Source organism: Callorhinus ursinus, unplaced genomic scaffold (genome assembly GCF_003265705.2).
Source record: "Callorhinus ursinus isolate GAN/ISIS: 27379988/994484 unplaced genomic scaffold, GSC_fseal_2.0 scaffold1, whole genome shotgun sequence".
Taxonomy (NCBI): Eukaryota; Metazoa; Chordata; class Mammalia; order Carnivora; family Otariidae; genus Callorhinus; species Callorhinus ursinus.
In genome coordinates, this window is record NW_027397063.1 from 129738343 (window position 1) to 129763396 (window position 25054).

Here is a 25054-nt window from a genome sequence, read left to right on the forward strand (position 1 = left end):
TGTCTGTGCTGCTGAAGAGTGAGGAATGAGTAAAGAACAGCAAACAGTTTGGGTAACTTATATTTATAACTGTCTTAACAGTGACAGGCAGAGTCTTTTAGAATCTGCATAAAGCTGAAGGGAGCAAAGGGGGAAATAATTGAACAATCCGATGAAGACCGACACTTCCAAATGAATGAAATGTCAGTATTTGACAGTTGTAGAATTTTTTTTCCATTTTTTTAAAAAGATTTTATTTATTTATTTGAGAGAGAGAGAGTGCATGCACAGAGGTAGAATGGGAGGGAGAAGCAAACTCCCTGCTGAGTGAAGAGCCCGATGCAGGGCTTGAGCCCAGGACCCCGAGATCATGACCTGAGCCGAAGGCAGACGCTTAACCGACTGAGCCAACCAGGTGCCCCGACAGTTGTAGAGTTTTAAAGTCAGAATATCAGTTAGTTTAGCTTCCTCCTCAAGACATGGATTCTACCCAGGACTGTCCTTATAGAGGGCCATTTGTATTCCAAGAAATACTCTCACAGCTGAAGCCTCGCTCTGTCTCTGGATTTCCATAACTGACAGGGAGATTTTAGCACTCTTCTGTCACAGTCTGACCCCCACGCACTAACTTTACCCACTGCTTACTCCTAGTTTTCAGTATCACAAAAGTCTAATACCAGACACAAGCTATATGCTTTACAAATATATCTCTTTTGACTCTTCAGAACAACCCTATGAAACAAGGATTTTCTCTATTTTAACGATGAAGGAACCGAGTCGCAGAGAAGTTGGGATGTCATTAAGGACTCACAACCAATTACGTGGAGAGGAGTCAAAAGTGGAGAGACAGTGTCACATCGTATTTAAGAACATAGACTCCATATGACTACCTGGATTTGAGTCCCAGTTCCACCGCTTTCTAGGTATGTGACCTTAAGAAAGTTGTTCAACCTCTCTGAACCTACTGTATAAGATGGTTTGTTATGAGGATTAAATGAGTTAATATGTGTAAAGCATTTGGAATAGTGCCTGGTACTTAATAAGCACCATAGAAGTGTTTGTTAAATATATAAAAGATTGGCAAAATTATGAATCAAATCTAGGTTTATCTGGTTCCAATGTATATGCTCTTAACCAAGACTCTTCACCATGTTGGTCTCTCAAATGTTTGAAGGCAGCTACTCTACCTCTGAAGTTTTTCTCTTTTCCATAAGCTCCATTTTCCTCAGTGGTCCTCAATATTATGTGCTTTCTAGAATTCTTCCCATCCGTCTGGCTTTTGTCCTAATGGGAAAAGCAGGACCCAAAATTGCTTCAATCCTTCCGGAGATTACCGTCATCTCCCTAGATTTAGCAAGGTTGTTCTAATGTAGCCGTTTCCATGTGGGGTGCCCAGAGCAGAAGAATCCACATTACCTGGCAACATGCTCAAGATGTAAATTCTCCAGCTAGAATCTAGACCTACTGAGTCAGAAACATGAGGGATGGATCCTAGCAATCTGTATTTTAACAAGCCCTCCAGGTGATTATGATTCAGCTCAAGTTTGAGAACCACTGTTTTAATGAAACTTAAGACCACAGTACTGGTTGAGGTACCTACATTGCTTATTAGCTCATGCTAAACTGATGACTGGCATTCTCCTAGAATTTGGGCCTTCAACGTGTATCTAATTTAAGGTTGTGGTTTTAAATCTTCCTTTAGGTCTTCTTGATTTGGACTCACACTGTTCCAGCCCCTCAAAATCTCTCTGAATTCATACTCTGTTTTGGAATATACTGGTTCTCCCCTCCAGCTTTGTGACACCTGAACATCTGATAAGTATGTCATTCATTTTTTTCATGATGTCACTCATAACATCCATATAGAGCTGGGGCAGAAGGCTGGAGGTCCTTGGCAGATCACCCTCTTTCAGCCTGATGTTAATCCTGAAGACATCTCATGCATATGGTTTGTGAACTTTCTTATTATCAGACTGTATATCTCCATCTTATCCAAGAGGAAACTATGAGGAACTTGCTTTGCTCTAAAATCCCTAATAAAATCTCAAAAGAACCCACAAAAAAACAAAAAACAAGCAAACAAACAAAAAAAACCCACAATCCCTTCTGAGCAGAGAAGCTGTGGATCTTCATCTTAAGTTTCCCTTTGTTCCTTTCTTTTTCCTACTCCTCCTTCTCCCTCAACCAGGAGAAAATTGCCTATAACCAGGCATGGCCTCAAAACCTGTCAGCTCAAAGGCATAGCTCTGCCTAGACCAGTTCCTTTTAATTTTATACTATAACTTCTTCTCCAGGTATTTCCACTCTTTACCATATTCTTACATGGTAGGTTTTTTTTGTTTGTTTGTTTCTGTTTTTTTACATTTTTATAGAATTGGAAATTGAAGCTCAGAGAAGAAGTTAAGCAACTTTCCCCAACATCACACATCAGCTAACTAGTAGGGACACCATATTTATATTCAGGTCTGTCTACCGAGGTTCATATTTCACATCTTATGTTATATTACTACATTATATTAATACTAGTAAAGCTGTACAGGGCAGGACAAAAAAAAAAGAAGATGTTCAGATGATCTTTGAGACTCTCTTAACCCACCCTTCATTCCAGAGAATACTGAACTTAATTATTGATGACCAAAACAACACATATCTCAACTACCATAATGGTAACATCTTGTAACATCTACAAGGATCTAGCATTTGGTCCCCTCTCACAAGAATCCCTGAAGGTATAAAGACACATGTGGCCAACATTCACTTTGTCCTGAAGACTACCAGCCCCTAAAAAGGAAAGCCAACTGTGTAAGTGGTTAGAACACAAAGCCAATTGTCTCCTACTGCTCTCTATGGCAATCTTCAGAGTCAAGTCCTGGACTTGTTGAAGAGGTGACTCAACTCTTTATGGAAAGAATGCCAAAAGCAACTGTACAAAAGATTTCTTTCTTCACCTCCTTAATTCCTGAAGACCTTATAGTTCCTTAATGTAATAGAAGCAATTATGAGCTTCCAGGTTTGGCAGACAGTTGAGTAATAATGAAAGGGAACACTACTCAGGTCTTCTCAGAGGCAGATTTCAAGGGAGTCCAATCATACTGATTGACAGAACAGTCCGTTTTACTTGGTGGAGTAAGAAACACAGAGTTCATTGATCTTCGAACTGCAGTTTTGCACTTTTGTGCCTTCTTTGCAAAATTCTATCTCCCTAGCTTGGAAGACCCCAAGGTGCTTGCCTGTGATCCCCCATTTATCTTTCACCTCACATATAATCTATTTCCTTCCTTTCTCCATGTCAAGAGGCTGTCCAAAGCTTCCTGTGAGGATAAAAGTATTGTAACTGAGAAATAAAGTACACCATGAAGTCCAAGTAATAAATTACACAAATACAATTTTGCCATTTTAAATATAGTAGAAAATATTGTCTTTCAATCTTATTTTGAGAAACTAGCATGTTCTTGAAGGAGTTCCAACTGTTTTGATATTTCAATTTTTAAAGTACTATTAATTATGTATTTATACATAATAGAGTCTCAGGACTCAGAAAACCAAAAACACAATTAAAAAGTTCACCGTGTGCTTTGTTTTATGTGTATTACACTAAATTTGCCAATAAGGAAACACTCTTTCATGGTCTCCTTGATTTACTGATGAAATTTCTGATTTGCTATCAGATCAGAACAGGCACAATACCCCTTCAAAAGCACAAAATATAAAGCCTAAAACAACATAATGGGACAAATCTTGAGGATTTAATCCTCTTTAGGTATGGACACAGGCTAAGAAAACACATGACACTCAGGCTGTTGCTTTCAAATTGTTCTTCCAACAATAACAGATATCACTAATCAATCACAACACTTATTGCTAAGCCTAGAGATCCCCATAAAATACTTCTCAAACCCATCAGCCACCAAATCCTACTTGAGTTGGCACAGAACTATTTTCCATCCTATGCTTTGTGGTAGATCTATCAGAGTTTGCAGGACTAATGACTACTGTTTTGCTTTAGGTTTCTTATGTGGGAAAAAAAAATCTATAATAATTCAAATACACAATACTTCCAGCAAGGATTCTGTCTTTAATACTTCATCCAAACAAAATAAAACAAAACAAAACTCTAATTTTTTGATGGATCAGAAGACTGCTGCAGAACATGTGTGCTATGTACAGCCAACTGCGGAACTGGAGGTACAGGGAGAGAGGTTCAAGCCTCAAACATGTAAAGATGAGCACAATTAATTCAACTATGTGGATTCGGATCAGATTGGTGCATGTTGAAACTTTTACTTTTCTTGCTAATTTGAAAAGTAGAAATACGAAATCTGTCCAATATGCTATAGATAAGAAGAATGACTTAAAAAAAAAGAATGACTTAATACAATAAACTGCACTTTTTAATAGAACATAACGTCTATGATAAATCAAAAAGGAAAACAACTAACTAATGTGTGTTTTTCTATATAGCTAATGTTCTTAGAACAAAATGTCCTCTTTGGCAAGAACCTCAAAATTTCTCATGTTCTCATTGGTCTTGAGGATGGCAGGCTACTTTATACAACTGTAACCATCACAAGACAATTTTTTTTCAAATTTAGCCAAAAATTGCTAAAAACACATTATGACAAATAGGAGCACTGCAAGTTGATATTAAATTCAATGTTTTATTTGGTAAAATAAAAAGACAGTTTACGAAAAAAATTAAACCCCAATATTGATAAGTTACTCTATTTAGAAATAAATAAATGTAAGAAGTTGTTACTCGTGCTACCATTTATAATATGTCTAATACTCTTTCTCATTGATTTTCAAATCACATATATTTAGTATATATTCAACATATGTTCAAATTATATATTCCATATGTACTCAAATTATGTATTTGGATATATATATATATATACACACACACATATATTTTTCCTCAAAGGGCTATGTACTAGCAAAAAGATTAGTTTTGGATGAAAAAAACAGGATAGTTTAAGAAAATAAGCAAAAGCACGTACTTTAACACCTATATCTGAAGGAGAATAATAGTTATCTCACATTTTACGGCATGTAAAATTATTTAAAAATTCCCCCCAAACACAACATTTTCAAAGAATATGGACACCATCGATTTGTTTTAATTTTAGCAAAGTAAAGATTCTATACAGTTCACACACCTATTATAGAATAACAAAAATATGTTCACTGTTCCTTAAGAGCATATTTGAAATAATTTTAATAAAACATTGCTTAATAGTTCACTCAAGTCTTTGTAAGTAAACACTCAACACTCAACTAAGGCTTCATTTCCTCAAAATCAGAGGCTCCACAGATGGGGGAAGCTCAGACAGAGCTCTTATGTTCGCCCAGCTGATGCTCTCATGGGGCAAAGGCACTTTCAAAGACAACTCATTGTCTGGCACAGATCCTGCCTGCCAGATTGAAAGCACTTCCCTGTAACTGCGTCTCATCCTGGCATTAGCACCCTCCTTCACAGAGCGCCTTGGTTTCACCCCTGAGGACGGTTCTTTCCCACACGTGGTGAAATCTGACTCTCCAGGTCTGCCTCAGCTTCACACAGACCCGTGCTTAAAGAGTGACATGGTTTTCCTTCCTTCGAAAGGGTGCTATCTTCAGAAGGATTAACGCTACAAATTTAGACAAGAACACCTTTGCAAGTTTCACTATCTAAATTTCTTTGACACTCATTCAGCTTTGTGGATTTTGAGAAGTAAATTTTGCATTTTTAATTTATAGTTTCAATGGTTGCCATCTTCAATCAGCGAGACTGGAACAAAAAATTAAAATGGAAAATTTACTTTTCAAAATCTGCAAAGCTAAATGAATTGTTGAAAAAATGTAAGTGATTGAACTTCCAAATCAATTTTTTGGTAAGTTTGTAGCACTCATGCTTCTGAGGATATTAAAACTTAAAACTGCACCACCACTTTTGGGTCACCCGGGATCTCCCATAACCTGGAGAATGTCTTCTGGGTTCCAAATTATTATTCCCTTCAAGTTAACCTATGTGCTTTGGTCAGCCTACAGTTGTTTTTTCTTGATTTAAAATGAACTTTTCTCTAAAAGTGTCTTTTTCAAGATTTTGAGACATTCTCTGGTAGAACACTATTTTCTGAAATTGAGTGGGGACACTTGGCAAATTAAATTAAATTTAAAAAGATTTAAAATTCTTACTATCATTAACTTGCAGTTCAGATAATTTTAACATACATAAATGCTATGTGGACATTTTACTTGTTCAGGAGTCTGAATTAGAGAATATAATCTCATAATCTCAGGTGAGAGAAAAGTGGCTTAACTTCATCAAATGCGTATTTTCGGTTTTTTTATTAAATACTGACCAATATATATAAAGAGATAAATTCATTCTTTACAACAATGGTTTTCAGGATTCTTTTTTTTTTTTTTTTAACTGTAATCCCAGACAGAATTCCACTTCGTAATCATGACCCAGGGCATACATACAAAAGTGTGTCTGTGTATGTGTATATTTGCATTTTTTTTATGAAACCAATGTTTCCAAAACATGTGATATCCTCTAATACTTTCTATTCTAGTCTTTTTTTTTACTTCAAATTTTTGTTGATTGTGACTCCTTATGTTGATTCAAGGCCCACTAATGTGCTGATAACCACGTCTGAAAAACAATAAATTAGCTATAAATGGAATTAAGCAATACACACCAGGGTTACCGCAACACATCAAGTCTTTTATGCCTTTGGATTCTGCTTGTTTTTTTAACATAATGAGAAGTAGAAGGTGAATACAGAACAAAAGCACAAGTCTCCAACTCCAAAGGGCACACGAACCCTGAGGATCTTGTTGAAATGCAGATTCTGGTCTGGCAGGTTTGGGGTGGGGCCAAATGCTGCCTGTGTAACCAGGTGGTGTGGATGGGCCACTCTGGAGGCAGCACATTCTGAGAACTGAGGGTGCAGAAGTTAGTCTGAGCGGTTGGGGAGGAATAGAAGTAACTGCGTTACACACCACCCCCTTAAAACTAATGCTGTCAGAACAAGGGCCTGCACTGGTGCTGAGGACACCCCAAGCATTTCCACAGGCTGCACACAGCCCACTCGGTGCGGCCGAACAAGAAGACATCCTTCAGCAGATCTCCCAGGGGCATCGGAGTCTTTATAAGCCTCTCTCTGGTGACCGCTATGCTTTTTGGTTTCTCCATACCCAACCCCTGCCCAAAAAAAGCTGGGAAAGGGCAACCTGTTTCTAATTGCTTGGAAGGCCCTTTGGAAGGGATTGCCTAAAAATGTGGACAACTGTTAGATGAGGTAAAGCAGGAAAAGCAGAAGAGATTCCGGCAAACAAAAGTGTGAAAGACTTATTAACATTTCACTTCAGGAACTTGTTACACTGTGAAACCTGCTTGTCCAGGTGGACTGTACTCATAAAATATTTGTGAATGGGACAGAAATAAGTCCTGTAATTCAAAGCATAATGTCCTACTTCTAAACCACAGAGGTAGAATTCCCAAAGTAGGGAAGACTGCACCAGTAATTACAACCGTTCCTGGTACAATCCTGGCTTTCTGCACTTCCAGCTTCCAGAATTTAGGGCATACATGTATTGATAAAATAAAAATATTCATCATTTTGATGAGGCTGTCTTTTGCGTTATCATTTTGTGTATCCTATCTGAAGGGACCAGGGAATGTGTTGCTCACCGCTGTACTGAGTATAAACCTGACACACATTTGGTGCTGGAAAAATGTCTGATAAGAGAATGAACGGATGGACATAATTTTAAAAATAACATGTAACATCTTACTATATACTTTATTCACTGATTTGCCATCAGTGTTTGCTCTATTGAATTGAGCAAGAGCTTTTACGAAGGGGGCAGAAATGAAAAGTGGCATCTTCCAAATTGCAATTGTCCACAATGCAAGTAGGGAAAAGAGAAAGGAGGGGACGAAAAAAAGAGAGGCCGACAGACCAGGACAGTGATTGTGAATTCCCGGTTAGAGTAGGGCGTGGCATGGTGGAGTAGGAGGTCTATCGGAGTCAACGGAGGAGAATATTCACATTTCCCGGATTTTGGAATGTCTCTCCTGACCCCTCCCGTTAGGACTAGGATCCTCATAAATGGATATCTATAATTGATGAGGACAGGGGAGGGTGGGATTAAGATTTGGAACTAAGGTCTGAGGCAGCGGTTTTCACGGGGGACGGTTATGCCTCCCCGGGGACACTTGGCAATGTCTGGAGACAGTTTTGATTGTCACAACTCGAGAGTGGAATGCTAATGGCATCGAGTGGGTAGAGGGCAGGGATGCTGCTAAACATTCTACCATACACAGGGCAGCTCCCCCAAACAAAGAATTATCTGCCCCAAACTGTCCATCCTACCCAGGCTGAGAAACCCAGCTCCGGGGGGTGGGGGGAGGCATGGCAGAGGCAGGAGTAGAAGCGATCAGGAGAAAGAATGTGCTCACCAGGACCACTAGGCTAACTCAGGTGAAGAGTAAGGTCTTAGCATGAAGACAGTGTGGGAGAGAGACGATGGGGCTGAGCAAGAGGGTGGGAAATCTCGCTGTACCTCCTGATTCAATGGATCCTTCTCATTGGTCAATCCTAGACCAAATGCTGGTGGGGTCAGCTCCACTGCATCAGCTCAAGGCAGTTTTGACCTCTTGAGAACCAAGCAGAAGTGCAAAGGAGACCAGTGATCCTGGGGTGGAAATGGGGATATAGGCTACCCCGCATGGTAATATGCCAATGACTAGAAAGGCTTAAGTGTAGTAGAGGCTGCTGGTGCCCTGACCCTCTACCCATGGGCACCACGTCAGGGCCCACCAGCTTGTCTTCTGACTGCCAAAAACTGCATTCCTTTGTCTGGAGGTGTGCTCACGGCTGCCCAAGTGGCAGTCCTGAAATACCAGGGCATCAATCGCCTCTGGAGGCAGTCCTCAACTAATGTCTGACAGGTGTTGGTGAATAAATATGCTCTCTCTTGCATCATGGGTGGGGTAACTATGAGACACATGTTCCACACTGTCTCCCAGAGTTCACCAGGGAGACTAAGCTTCAGGTACCCACAGTGGTAACTGGTTTGATCATGCCACCTTTTTTTTTTTTTAATTTTATTTACTTATTTGACAGAGAGAGAGAGAAAGAGAGAGAGAGAGCACCAGCAGGGGGAGTGGCAGGCAGAGGGAGGGGGAGAAGCAGGCTCCCCACTGAGCAGGGGGAGCCCGATGTGGGACTCCATCCCAGGACCACAGGATCATGATGTGAGCCAAAGGCAGTTGCTTAACTGACTGAGCCACCCAGGCGCCCCTGATCACGCCACCTTATTGGCTACTGTCCCTGACCTGGCTGACTTACCCATCTCCTATTGGTGTTTTCTTGATCTTCCTCCTAAAATAATTTGCACATGAATTTTCGTCTTAGGATCTGCTTTTGGGAATAGAACTCTTATGGCAAGTCTTTTGAAGGAATATCCGGCTGGCAGCCACTTGAGCCTCAGGTGCCTCTGATAAAAGAGTCTTCTGTTTTAGAGGGACCGATTTTTCCATCCTTAAGGTCCTGAGCACAGAATCACTGGGTTCCTCTGAGCTGCAGGCTCTGGTCCCACTTCTTTCAGACCATCAGAAACACAACCCCAGGCACATTCCTTTCTCTCCCACTGAGAGAATAAACAAAACCATATCTTTTGCTTAAGGATGGAGGGAAATGCAAACATAATCCCTGTTAGTTTCAAATGCCCTTACAAGTCAAACTTCTGCAAGAACTCAACTAGGTAGCAACACCTGATTCTGAGAGGGGGTCTTACTCTAGCACTGGGAAGAGGCAAAGATGGACAGCAACCACTGCCATGGTTCAAATGAAAATTTAATGAATCACCAGTTGGGATTTACAATCACAAAAGAGCAAAAATGAGACAGTTATTTCAAAACCCTGCTAGACAAAGAAGAGAAAAGAATTGTAAACCTGCTCAGGGCAATTTAAATCACTTATCTTCCATGCATTGGGAACTCAGACACTACGATCTTGAGGAACAGAAAAAGTCCACACAAAAGCTAGGTGTTGTGAAAGATGCCACAGCAGCAACATGTGCCAGGGTCACGTCTCAGAATGTTGTCCCTGCAGAAACTTGAACCCATCACCTAAGGAACTCCTTGCTGTTACACAAGTTGAGGAATCAGGCTGCCAAGCTCTGGGTCTATCTACAGTAAGCCATTTTTACGGATGTTTACATCCTCAGAAGCCACTCTTTACAAATCCTCAGCAGTCACTCTTCTTGGATTATGCGTTTTTGCTGGGTTTCACCTTTGCAGAGAGCATCTACTTTGTGGCCCTGATTTCTTGTCAGCTTAGTTGAGGAGATGGAAAGATCTTCTATCTCAGTTCTTATGTGCGGGTAGCTTTTTTTTTTTTAAGTGAAAAGGGACAGCAGAGCTTTTTCCTGCCCGACAACCTATTCCCTTATTTATAATGCAGGACAGCAGGGCCTTGTAAGTGTATATTCTGGTTCATCTGAGGACACACGGTTGTTCATTTTAAAATTAGATTCATCCTGATTATATGAAAACAGCCTACGTGTGGTTGGTCAAAATAGCAGGAAAGCATTACTCAGCACCTACTTTCTGGGCCTACTTTGTAGACTCCACTAAACTTTTTCAACACACAGTCCCTGCCCTCTTGGAACTTGAAATCTAGCAGAGAAATGTCTATTTCACTGACTGATATGAGGTTTGGACACTGGACAGTGAAGAAATATATATAGTAAGTGACTAACTATGTAATATTACCTTGGACAAGGGGGTGAGAAAACCTGTCATTGAAATGGCATGTGTCAGCAAGGCAGAACTAGAGAGAATTTAGGTCTCAATCTTAATTAATCAGGGCAGGATTTCGGGAGCTCCTTGAATGAAGGATTTTGGGAAGCTGGGTTAAAACAGAAGCAGGGAAAAATACAGAATGGATTTTAAGTGAAGAAGTTTGAATGTGGACACTAGAAACGTATCAGAATAAGGGAGGGGCATAGCAGCTAGGTAAAAAAGGAAGTGAGATACTCAGCGTATGCATTATATTCATTACAAGCAGGAGAGTCAAATTTGTGTTCAAGAGGCTGGAGTCCTGGGCAGGTAACTAAACATCTATTATTCTTATTTTCCTCAAAAACTGAGGGTTCACTAACTTCAACAATTGACCATAGAACATATCTCTTGAGATTGAAAAATGCTAGGTCATCTATAAAAAGGAGAATGTTACCAATAAACACATCATAAAACTAAATAAAGAATAACTAATGATGCAAAATGATTCTGGAAATTCGGACGGTAACTCCTGGGTCTCTTTCTTTATTTCTGGCCTTTTGGATAATAATGCTCTAGATCTCCAGGATGTAGGTGTACTGAACACAACTGATGTTATAATTTTTGCAATAATAAAATGATAACAAAAATTATTTTCCACGTATTAAGCACTCACAAGGCAACATGTACTGGCAAAGCAGTTAATAATCATGCTCTCTCATGATCTCTTCCACAATGCTGTGGTGTAAGTAACCAGGATTCTTTCCACTGCACAGATGGCGTGACTGAAGTTCAAAGCAGTTAAGTAGCTTGCAGGAGAGACCATCAGCTAAGAAGGGGCAAAGCCAGATATCCAACTCAACACCTGTATGGATGTCCAGCACCCCACATCCTGGTCTCTCTCGCCAGTGCCTCATCTCTCAACCAATCCAGGACCCAGAACCCTCAGCTTTCTCCTCTTCACAACACACTTGGCCAATAAGCGGTGTGTGTGGGTGGGGGGGAGAGGGTTTCTTCTCCCTGCCCTGTGACAGGACTTTAAAATAAGACATTACTGGCACCCACACTGTGAGTCACCCTGAGCCCCAGAGACCCCCGTGATGGGCCAGTAACAAGTAAGGGATTATTCAGAGAATTATTTCTTCCCTATTATGGAACATCAAGAATTAATTACCTGGATTCTCTACCTGAGAGGCATTTATCAGGATTAACTTCTTAATATTGCAAAATTGAATTTTCAAAAGCACTGCAAAATATTTTATTAGAAGACGCCTGTGGAGTCGAAGACAACCTTACCCAGGCTAATTTAAAGGGATACAATTCTTTTTCTTTTACATGTCCTCAACATGATACTTCTTACCACTGGTTGACCTTATTTCTTAATAATCTAAAATGTATGTGTGCTTTGCATTTCCTTACTTCATAGAATTAGACATTTTAATAATAATTAAATAATAAGGTTTTCAGAAAGGTAAAATATGCCTAGTTGGAAGGAAAAGCCTTCTTTGTTCTCTTCACTTACCTCACCTTTATTATTCATGCCCCTCTTACATTTCCTTCGCAGGAGGCACTTCTATAGAACACGCTGAATATTTGATAAAGCACGTTTTTAATTTGGGGAGAAAACAAGCAAACACTCTTTTTGTCTAAAAAAAAGAGGGGTCCCATTGCAGTAAGCAACGACAAGTAGGATAAATAATAGGAAAATTGATATTATTAGTCAAGATATTAGATAATGAGTCATTTATTTAAACAGACTGAAGTTCTGTAAAATGATTACAGGAAAATGGCTTCAGTACCTCTGTCAACACTGTCAATTCTCTGTCAAGAATCAGCTCTGGCCCCTGCTCCCTGATATTTCTACTCTAAATTTTAGTTTCCTTTAAAAAATTAGCACTCTAATCATGTGCCAGAAATATCAGGAGTGATCGGCAAACTCCCAATGTTATGTGCATATTATGATCCACATAAATGTATCAAGGACATAAAAATGGTGGTCAAAGACTACCAGGAAAAGTCAGGTCCAGCAAGATTGAAGATGACCCCCTACGAATAAGAAGGAAATGAGGAAAGAGAATTAGGTCAGACAGGAGGGTGGTCCTGCACCAAAAAATAGAAATGGGTTACCTCATGGCTGTCAAGATGTTTTCATCACTTGTCAATGCCTCCAAAAGTAACAAGACAGTGATGGAATGTGACGTGATGAAGGCCACATGAGAATTAAAAAAACAGAGTAGCACGGTATGGAAAAGACAGCTCCCTGACCACCAAATAATTCTTGCTCCCCTTTCCCCAGCAGAGATTCATCACTGGACAGCGGCTGTAAAGTTGGGACTACTGTTCCCATCCCGCTTCGTGTAGGAGGGGACACGCAATTTGTTCTCATCAGTAAAGAATCTGAGCAAAATGGTTTTGTGTTACTGTCAAGCCAAGGTAGTGAAGAAGCCAGTGTGCTTCTCCACTCTCTCATTCCCTCCCAGTGGTCCGATGCAATGAAGACATGATCTTGGTAGCCATGAATGGAAGATGGAGGAGCCCAAGACCAAAGGAACTGAGACTCCCCTGAATGGCTACCGAGCATAGCCACCCATCGATCAGGAACAAGAGTTTTCAACTGCACATGAGTGAAAAATAAACTGTTTTAGCCACTGTGTGTTCTTTATTTCTTTTTTTAAAGCTTTATTTATTCATTTGAGAGAGAGAGCAAGAGAGACCACGAGCAGGGGGAGGGGCAGAGGGAGAAGCAGACTCCCCTCTGAGCAAGGAGCCCAATGCGGGGCTCGATCCCAGGACCCCAAGATCATGACATGAGCTGAAGGCAGACGCTTAACTGACTGAGCCACCCAGGTGCCGCCATTCTTTATCTCAAAGTGAAGTGTTTTCCTAACCTACATATGTGGCGGGAAAAAAAAAAAAAAAAAAAAAAAGGAAATTTTCTCAATCACTTGAAATAATGCATATAACTTATTTTTGCATGGAATTTGATAAAATACATTTTAAGGCCTAAAGTCATATTGTCCAATTACAGCAGCTACTAGCCAACTTGAAATGTAACTAGTCAAAGTTGAAATGTGTTGCAAGTGTAAAATACATACCAGATATTGAAGATTTAATGTGAAAAAGTAAAACCTCTCATTAATATTTTTATATTGATTACAAGTTAGTAATAATTTGAACATATTGGGTGAAATAAAATATATTATTGAAACTGAACTCACTGGTTGCTTTTTATTTATTTGTAATGTGGCTACAATAAAATTTCAAACTACACGTGTGGCTCACATTATATTTCTATTGTACTCCTGCCAGGCTAGTAGGGTTAGCAAACTACAACCCACCTTCTGTTTTTATAAATAAAGTTGTTGGTACACAGCCATGACCGTTTATTCATGTGGCATCTCTGACTGCTTTCACACTACAACAGCACAGTTGAGCAGTCTCAGTGAAGACTGTATGTCCTGAAAAGCTGAAAATACTATATGGCCTACTACAGAAAATTTTTGCCAGCCCCTACACTAAGGATAACTTTGAGATTACCTAATTTGTCTAGATAAATCTTAACTGTTTTATGACTAAGGAAATTAAAACTCAGATAAATCAAGAGACTTGTCCAAAATGTTTTTATTCTCAATGTGGTGGTATTTCCATAATGTTCCATTCACTCATTCATCTTCACCATCCACCTCTAATTTTGATCATTAAAAAAATAAAATCCCTATCAGTCAGAAAATCAATACTTAATCCTAAATAATGAATCTGAACACAGCAATGTCAATGATAATTCAATGTAGCTGTGCAGAAGGATGTTTCTGTCTGACTGGGAACTGTAGACATATGTATACAATAGCAGCGAAACCCGTGAGTAATATTCAGCTATGAATAGGCTGTGAGATGGTCTTTAAATTAAGCTTTATTTGAAAACATTCTAAAGAGAATCTATCATGTAATCTGCTTTCAAATTAAACTTGAAATTCTCCCAAATGTAGAGCCATCTTGCTAAAAATATTCATTATTGGAATTAACTTAGAAAAATTTTGCCACATCTTGGAAAAAGTGAAATTTGTTCCCAAAGACATTGCAGCAACATATAACTGCCTGAGTTCCAACAGCCTTCATCTCTCAATGGATTATTCCAAGAGTCTCTAACTGGGCTCATCATTTCCAATCTCTTTCCCATTCAAAACTTATCCCAAAGACCTCTTCTAAAATGAAAATCTGACTCGCTGAGCATTCTTTAGTTTCTTCATGTTATTAAGACAAAGTCTATCTTCTTTACTGTGGCCAGAAAAGTCTTCACCATGTGACTCTAACCTGTTCCAACAACCTCATTTATTGTCCATTGAACATGAATTAGATCCAACTGTCTGCAGTTTCCCAAAGGTTTCATACTTTTACCCCACTTCGTACGTTGGTATATGGTGTTCTTACTGCCTAGTTCTTACTGAACTCACCCCACTCCCAACTCTGGGTACCCACTGCACATGGTACTTACTCCATCATAGAACTTATCAATATTATAATTGCCTGTTAAAGTATTAATTCTACCACCACTACAATAGCTAATATTTAGGAACATTTAACTGTGGGTCAAATGCTACATGATCCCATGTAATGAAGAAACTGAGTACATGCAACAAAGCCAGGTAAAGTCAGGCTATAAATCCACACATTCTCACTTCATAGACCTGGGTCTTTACACCAGTGGGTTGTAGGAGGGGCGATTTTGCCTTCCACAAGACATTTGGCAATATCTGGAGACATTTTTGATTACTGCAACTGGAGTATGGGGGGAACTATTGATATCTAGTGGGTAGAGGCCAGTGATGCTACTTGGCATCCTACAATACACAGGGTAGGCCTCTATAGCAAAGAATTATCTGGCCCCAAATGCCAATGGTTGAGGTGGAGAAACACTGTTACATACTAAATTAACTTTTGTGGATTGCCCCAGGAGTCTCTGAGCATCTCCACAGCAAGGATTTTTAAATGTTCACCATGGTATCTTCACACCTACAACAGAGTTTGGCACCCAGCAGATGTCCAATGCATATGTGATGGAGATTGACGGATGATGGGTAGTGGGATAGAGGTCAGATGGAGAGATAGAAAAATGGAGGAATGGAAGGATGGACAGATTCCAGGACAAAAAAAAAAAGTTTACTCATTTTAAGGCTTGATTTTTGTGGCAACCTCGATAAAGATAAATCCAAACATATATTCTTAACTAACAGCAAATGAATGCATGTAGTGTACATTCAGAGGATGCCTTCACCTTAACAACACCTTATGTTTATGAAGCTATGGAGTGTGAGATCAAACTAATAAGCCAAATGCCTAAGAGTTTTGTTTTGTTTGCTTTGTTTTTGAGATGCCTCAGAGGGACAAGATGTTTTTCAAATCCCTTCCAACTACCACACTACAGGATAAATTGATATGTTCATCATCCACATAGGCCATAACTGAAATTGTTTTTAAAAAGATTTTTCTGTGTAAGGTTTCCCTGGTTCCTTTTTTTAAATTAAAGGACAAGTAATACAAGAATATACAACCTTATACTTCCCCTTACTGTAGCTACAATTAAGATACAAACACATTATTCTAGATCTCTAGATCTAGAGTAGAAATTACAGTGAAGCTTAGGTGAAAACTCAAAAAAGTAAACAAAAACACATATGGCAGAAATAAACCATTCTCTGGCTTATGTAAATTAATATCTATAAAGTCAAGAAAAGATACATTTTATGATTATAGTATTTAAAAAGTAACAGCAATTTAGCATGTTTGCATCATTGCAAAACATTTCAACAGTGGTACATGAATTAGTGTTGAATACAAACTGATAGGCTTTTTTGTGTGTAGAAGCAACAGGGTTCTGCTGTGGGGACTGATACTGTTTCTAGGAGTTATCACTTATTATAAAATGTAGCCAGAGCTTAAAACAAATGAGACTAATTTTTTTAAGTGTAATGCCATGAACTGTTCCTTGCAACCTCTTGCTCTGAAATTTAGCCGTTTGAGTTTTTACACACACCCCCCCCACCACACACACACACAAAGAATATGGTGACCAAATAAGTTTTGTTACCTGGTCTCCCTCTTGGAATTCATAATGCACGCTAGCATAAACATAGTCTCTGAAAAACTCTTGCATTAAGTCGTTAAACTCAGAATTTCCCAAACAGAATTGACCACAGAGTAGCATAAGTAACCATTTAAATAAGTAAAACGTAAAATAAGATGAAGATCTGCCAAAATATTCAGGAGTATGGACGAGAACTCAAAGTGATGACAGGGTTTTTAGCCTGGGACATTAGTGTGGCTGTGGCATTTCTCACTATGATTTGGAAGCTGGGCCTGGGAACCACAGTTGAAGCCAGAGACAAGCACTGTCTTTTTCACTGTATGTAAGAACATGATACACACTTGTCACAGAGGCAGATTCTGCATGCACAGACATGAAAGTTGCTGACACATTTATGCATATGGGAGAGAAATATGAAAAAGTTGACCCAAACCCAGGAATGTCATAATTGTTGTCGTCAATCATTATTTTTCGAGCACCTATTCTGTGCAAGCATTGTTGAAATCTGAGAAAACAGAGTGTAAAGGGGAAAAGTATATCTGAACCATCTTGAGAACCACTGAACAGTGTGCATTATGAGTCAGAATATTCAATGGGTTCCTGAATGTCATGAGCATGCATCATGCCACTAAAACCATGACTATCTTATCTACTCTTCTCATCACAAGCATTCCCGAAACCTGTGGAAGAGTCACAAAAGTGTATTTCCCGAATTAAGAAGACATACCTGCTGTCAATTTGCATTCCTTTGTCCAAGCTTTTACTTTAATCAGCTTATCACTCATGACTTTCTGAATAAAGCCCATGGAAGAGAAACCATGATCCATGAAGCCTCTCATTTGGAACTAGGAAGTCGAATGAGGAATTTAGTTCGGATCAATCCTTTCCTAGTTGTTATATGTTACTCTCACTCAGCACACACACCTGTATATGCGTTACACTGTTACAATGCTGTATACACATTACACGTTATAATACGTGTTGTTATGTGTTATATGCAGATATGTATATGTTAGAGTATTTGACCATCATAATGGGAAAGCTACAATAAGCTCCTGGGGACACAGAGTTAAGGTTCCTGGGTCCTAATTCCAGGCTCTCCTAACTTGCCATTTGGAAAAGATACCTAAGTTCACAGCAGAGCTCAGGTTCTCACTCAATAAAAATAGTACTGCCCAGGAACAACGCTAGCACATAAAGTCTCCAAAGTCCCTTGAAATTAGGACAGTATGGACCAAGCAACCTGAGCATTAGTCTAGTTGTCAGTCGGCTGGATTGCTAAGAGAAGCATATGGAAATACATTATTTGTGACTCAGTGATTTGGATACTCCCCCCCCAACTTACTTAAACATCATAATTGACTCACAAATTTAGGAACTTAAGGTGAAGAGTGAACATCGTTAATCAGAGACTCACTGGCCTAAATATATTCAATCCCACACCACTTGGATACCAAAAGAATCCTACTGCAATTTACACGAATACACACAGGCTATAGAAACCACAAAACAATTACTTCCTCAGATGAAAATAACTTTATTTCCTCTAGGGGGCCATATGAAGGAGCCCAATAAGCATATCTGTTCCATCACAGTGAAGACCATTTCATGATCCCTTTGTGTTAATATATGCATATTGTCTTACAGGTCACTAGGCTGCACACTGAGCTGCAAAATGACTACCAGAATGAGGCACCTAGTAGGTACACAAATTTTTGTAGACTGAATGAAAAATCAAGTCAAATAATCAAAATTACTGTAAATAAAGCAAGAAGTTAATTTGCCATCCATTGCTCAACCAGTTCAGACACTAGAACAAGCCCTTCTAGCTGTGATATAGACATATAATTCAAGCCAGGCAACAAATATTCACTTTGGGCAAAATGAAGTCCAAAGATGACACTTAATACCAATATCAGAAGAGCAAGAGAAGCACCACCCCCTTTCCCTCTCCCATTCCGTCTTCCAACAAGTGTTTCCCTATGCCCATGTGTCCAAATCTTTGCTAAGTGCTGGGGAGTCAAGGATGAATAAACCCATAGTCCTTCAACCCTGTTTAGAGGGGGAGACAAATGGAAACAAAACCCAAACTGCCCTGCAGGGTGATAAGAGCTATACAGACTAAAGCAAAGTGTCAAGATCACCTGTTCAGAGGGTTTATGGCCATAGGGTCATTTTCAAGTACCTGGCTGTCCTGTCCTCTCAGATTGCTCTAGTCAAAAGCCTGGCTGAGACGCTGGATATTTGAGAAAGTCGGCCTGAAGAACATGTTAACCATTCATTCCTCTAGGTTTTCTGAGCTCTGTTTTTGCACTGGGGACAATTCCAGAATTTCCACTGCTGCACCACAGTAGCTCAGGCTCCTAAGGACAAACTCTCACTGAGCTTCTTTTCATCATTATCCCTTCTGCATTTGTTATTCTCATAAAAGATGACCAAATAAAGAACTTTACTTCATTTTCTGTAGAACTGAAGTTCAAGTACTGGCCATTACATGATTTGATATTTCATAGAATTATATACTAGTTGCCAGACAACCTGGTAAGCCCTCTACAAACGTTATGTGATGTATCCTTACAACTTTAATGCATACCTGCCATCTCCAGACCCTGTTTTTTTTCTGTTAACTTGGCCACTGAGAAGCTCAGAGCTAAATTAAATAGTCCAAAGCAATAAACACTTAGGATTTCAGTTTAATTATCTTTACCCCTCTATAAAATTTTGATCTTCCTTCCCCTACCGTTTTTACCAATGTCATCATTTTGTGGGATTTTTACTATGCATTTTTGCAGACACATTTCTGAAAGTCCATACTCTGTAAACAAAAACAAATCACTATAATCACCCACTGTGATTTCCTTTTTGTCTCAATTGTCAAAAGAGTTTCCATGAATAGCTAATTTGGAGATGACCCTTTGGGTATCACACTTTGGTCACTTGAAAACTCAGAAAATGCAGTATTTCCCACAATCATCTGGTTTAGAATCTGTTTATCAAAATGTGAAAAGACGCAAAGGGGAAAGTTGAATGACTTAACTTACAACACAGGGTGACCAGCAGGTTATTTTCAAATCTACCCCCAAGGGCCCTTTCAATCTTGTATTATATCCTGACAGTCCCATTTTGCCCCTTCCCCAACTGCTACTTTTGTAGACCAGCTATACCACCACAGGCCCTTGGTCCCCTTAGGGCTGTCAAGGCCAGAGGCACTGCCAGAACCTGCTGAGTGAGAAGGCACTGCTATCATCCAGTGATGTCTGTTCCCTGGAATTTCGCTTTTAGCACTGACAATGCCTCTGGAACTCATAAAGATTCTGCTGATACCCAGGGAGTTGAAGGTCAATGTCTTCAGGGAATCAAGGTAAGGTGTAAGACAAACTGCTGCTGAGGATTTCTGTGTACTCCAGGCAAATGCTCCCAGGAAGTACCTGCAGAAATAACTCTCAGCATTGTCACTATATGGAATGGGACTAGCTTTCTTCTCAGAAAAAAAAAAAAAAAAGTGTGTGGGGGGAGACAGAGAGAAAGACTGAACCATATATACATGGCACACAGACATACACAGACACAGGTCTTGACATACCCAGTTGGTACCCACTTAGGATGCTTAGTCAGGTATTTTTAGGAACACAATGTTTGGGCACAACCATTCATTTATTTAACAAAGATTTCTCCAGCTCCAACTGTGTGCCAAGCACTGTGTAAGATGCTGGAGAATCAAGAGTTAAAGAGGTGGTCAAGCCTCTTTTTCTCATGGACTCTATATTGTAGACAGGGGAGACAGGTATTCAAGTACCAACTGAAATGACAATTCAGACTGCAAATAAGACCAAGGACAGAGGGAAAAAAAAAAGAAACTAAAAACAGTATGAGGGTGCTAAGAAGGAATGAGGGACTGCCTTGGCTCATGTGGTCATGGAAGGGCTTTTTAAGAAGGTGACACATAATCTTACACTGGAATGATAAAAAGGAGCTAAAGAAACCAATCACCTTTACTCGGATTTCCATCAAAAAGATGAGCTTACTAAAAAACTCCAAAAAACAAAAAACAAACTTTCAATCCCATTTGTGGCTCCACACACGCCCTCCTTCAAACAATTGCAAAAATCTCAGGAAAGAAAAGAAATCCACAACTTTCACTTCTCTTAAGGAAATTTTAAGAAATCACCTTTTCCCCAAAATGCTAGATTAAAAAGAAGTTAATTCATTATGATAGCAGAATAAAGAATCTAAAAGGGGAGAAATGGAATGTTTATTCCTCTTGTAAGGTCAGTTACTCCATAAAACAATATTCCAATGTCAATAAAACTATGCCTTTGCATTATAATGCCAACAGGAATTGCTTCATTTAAAAAAATAGTTCTTTGGCTATATTTAGCAGCACTTACTCTCACTCACTAAAAAAGAAAAACAAATCATATCTACTACCAGATGGTCCCACTTCCAATATATATAAAACTTTGAAATTCATTAAAAATAAGATTCTGATAGTATCAGTTTAACATGTACAAATAATAAATGGTTGTTCATCAATGCCTTCCCATATAATACCCAAAACAAATCACTTACTATTGAATTTCTGTTAGACTCGATTAAAACCCTTAGCCAACTGGCATGAAAACATCCACTGCTCAAAATACTTTTCATCAAAATACCTTTCTCTTTAACGTTTCTTAGTTCCTGACTTGTTTCAGAATAAGAAAGGTAAGCAGAAGTGAATTAGGCAGCAGATCAGTCACTGTGAATTTTCAGAATGAATCATGGAATATTTTGACTAAAATGCAATTTTTATTACTTTGTAATCTAGTGCGTGCTACATATTATTAAAATGTCAATAAGCATACTAAACTAAAATAAAGCCAAATGATGTAAAGATATTGCTCAACAGGTCTACATGATTCAATATATTTACCATTATAAAGACTGTTGTGCTCTGTGATTAAGACACTGTCCAAGGAATGCTTAATTTTTTGAACTTCAAAACTGGTCTTTAAAACTGCATCTCACTAGCACCCAAGACCAGTATCAGGCTAAGAGAAAAGACTCAGTTTCAAATTTATTTACTGACGATTAGGCACAATGTTTGAATCTTCACAAATTCTAAATGTGCGTGGAGAGGGGAGGGTGGAGAGTATGAACTTGTTTGTTCAGGTAAACTCTTTCCTTTTTCTTTGACTCAGTTTATGAACTGTTAAGCTTCTAGACCCTCTCTGTAAAATTTCCTATTTGGGGAAAATTATACGTTTAACCTTTAATAAATTGAAAAACACTCCATGCTCCCCCCCCAACAAATAGGAAGGCTTAAGAATTAGCGCTAATATTAATCCAACAGTGGTCAATGGGAAATCCTCCTCCAAAATGACAACCGCAGCTAAGAAGGACGAGATCTATTAAGGGTAGGGAAAAAAAAAAAACCCTCCCCCAATTTAGTCCTCCGTAGGAGGTCGGGGAGCCGGGAGGCCGGGGCGGGGGAGAACACAGCTGGCTCAACTCCTGGTTGCCAGAACCAACTCGAGGCGACCCAGAGGAAGATGCTGCGTCAAAAGAAGAGCAAGGCAGAGAAGCGCGACCCAGGAGGCGAGCGAAATCGCCACCGAGTCCCTGAGAAGGCGGGGAGAAGCCAAGTCGCCAGGCACCCGCAGCAGCGCACGCCAACATTCGGGATTATTCTCCTTTCCAAACCCCGGAGTTCCGGAGCAGGAAGAAAAAGGGGGATGGGGGACCCACAGTCCCTTTAAACCGCCTCCCCGCTCCCCGCCCCCCGGTGTCTGCCAACCTTTTCCGAACCCCCGTGTCACAGAACTTCCTCATCATGGAAACTTCCACTCGGTTCGGCGCTGAGGATGCCAAACTCCATTTCATAAGGAGCCTGTCAACAGCTGGGCTTGGGGGTTTGAGGAACAGAGCCTCTACGATTGGAGGGTGCCCCCAGCCACCCGGCTCCACCACTGCCCACGCTGGGGCTCCCGGACTGCGGCCGCGCGGTGCCGGAGCACGAGGGGCACCTCCTCCCGGACCCGGGGTGCAGAAACCCGGCGGAGGCAGGTAACACGGCGGCTGACACCCCCCACCCACCCACCCACACCCTCCTGTCCGCCCGCCCGCGCGCCAGGCTTCGCCGCCCACACCTCTCAGGTTTCCGCGACACCCCCGCCGCCAGCCTGCCCACCCTTCTGGACAGCTGGAACTGCCGCCCCATCCTCCTTTCCCCCCTCCCCCACACGCCCCCGCCTCCACGCAGTCCTCTAGCCAAATTACCAGTGCCCTCGAGACGGTTGGGTTGAGCACCCCTGCCCGGGGAAGGTAGCCTGCGGGCGCTTGCCCCGAGCCTGGGGAACCGAAGGTCTCCTTTCCAAGCGCACTCACATTATTCATGCAAAGTTAATCCCCGCCGCGTCACGGCCGCCCGCCCGAGGATGTGCGCCTTCCTTGGCCAAGCCCCGCAGTCTCCACCCTCCTCCGCCCCCTCCTCCCGGCGGCGGGGTCCCGGGGAGCGCAGGCGACGGGACGTCGCGCGAGTCCTGCAAAATGTCAACTCCTTGGGCGAAGAGAGGCGGCCGCCGCCACGGCCGCGCCGGCCCTCCCCGGCCACTCCACTTTTATAGGCGTAGGAAGCGAGTGTGGTCCGGGCACCGGTGTCCCCGCCTCTCCGGGCCCCCCGCGCGCCCGGCCCGCCCCGGCCAGCTCCCCGGGCGCTGCCTTACTCCGGGCCCGGGGCGCCGGCTCCGCGCCGCGTCTGCGAACCGGTGACCTGGTTTCCCCTTCAACCCTCGCGGCGGTCCTACTCGCGCGGCCGCGGCGGCGCCGGCGGCGGCCAAGAGCAAGCAAAGCCGGCTCCGCCAGGGGCGCAGCGAGGAAATGGCCTCCCTGCCGCTCGCCCCGCCGCCGCGACCGCCCCGAGCCGCCCGGCTGGCACCCGACACCCCCAGCTCGGCCCCGGGCCGGCGCCCAGAAGTGTCCGCCCCTCGGAGCTCGCGGACCCCTACCCCGCGGCCCACGCGCACACCGCCCCGGGCCGGCCGCCTCCGCACCTGCCTCCCCAGGTTCGGGCGCTCGCTCTCCTCCCAGTCCCGGCCGTGCCCTCCACCCAGGGTGCCCTTCCCAGGGTGGCAGTGTTGCGGTGGGTTGGGTGTCCGCGCGTCCACCCACCCGGCGGCGTGCGCACCGAGGTTCGGGTTTGGGCGTCATTCCTCTGGTAGGAGAAAAGGAAGAAATGGGGGACGAGTGACAAGGAGGCGGGGGACCTTCCAGAAGCTCGGGCTTTTCTTCGCCCGGCAAGACCAGCGCGGCCCCTGCCACCGCGCTCCTCCCTCTTTCTCCAAACCACTTGTGGCGCGTGTCGGGCCGACAGAGCGCTCTGGCTCCTCCTGGGGCCTCCCATGGGCCGGGCGGTCTGGAGTTCCCTTACCGTCACCCGGCCCCCGTGCCCTCCACCCCCTATGATAGTTTGGAAAATACCTGGCTTGCCTTTGAGCGAGACACCCCTCCGCAAAATTATGCACATCCTGGGAGATGTGTGCAGAGTGGAGACACTCCACAGGTTCCAGAAGGGCTGCCGTATTAGTCTTTGCCCTGGATATGTACAAATAAAACCCGGAAGACAAAAATCGTTTATACTCTTGAAGAGTTCTGCCCCAGGCAAATATGAATTTCTAAAATGCCCTCCCCCACCCCCACCTCAAGTCTTGAAAGCCAAGGGTTTAGGCTGGGAGAAAATAAAGCGGGCAGCTGCATTCTGGTCTGGAAGAATGCTTGTAAAAATACTGAGTCCCCAAAAAGCTAAACTGCAGTCGGTACGAAGTTATAGTTGCAACAAAACTATTTTGACGACATAGTACAATTATTTTCTTATGGATAATATTAAAACAATTCCTATTTCATTATTCAATATACACATTTATTCGTACAGAAATGTGATAGAGCTATGACGATTTGTATCCTCAACTGTCTGAGCAATGTATAGATGATTTATTGGAGAGTTTTACAGATTTCCAGCCGGTGACGTGTGATTTATTCCAGTTTCTTGTGAGCATCCCACGGAAAGGGGCGAGAAGCCACCACCCTAGCTAACAGCATTAACAACCACAACTGTCAGGAATTCCGAAACTGTTGCCTACGCCTGGATGCACAGTGTTTCAGGTGCTTCAAGCGAGGAAAGTCGCAGACCTCCAGGCTCCCTGGCGAGAGGGAGGGGCCTCCTGGCCAGACTCCGTGGA

General features: G+C 41.8%; 1 protein-coding gene across 12 annotated transcripts in view; it reads right to left on the reverse strand.

Moving 5' to 3' along the window:
• Positions 1 to 24850, reverse strand: part of THRB (thyroid hormone receptor beta) — a 371178-nt gene extending 346328 nt beyond the window's left edge. For 2 of the 12 annotated variants that reach the window (XM_073900899.1, XM_073900893.1), the window contains exon 1: positions 24297 to 24850. The gene's annotated coding sequence lies outside the window, so the exon portion shown is untranslated. Of the gene's footprint in view, positions 1 to 22614; positions 22742 to 23096; positions 23328 to 23869; positions 24258 to 24296 lie in introns of those variants that run through there. The other 10 variants (XM_073900912.1, XM_073900894.1, XM_073900911.1 and 7 more) reach the window with 7 other exon arrangements.
• Positions 24851 to 25054: the final 204 nt, after the last annotated feature.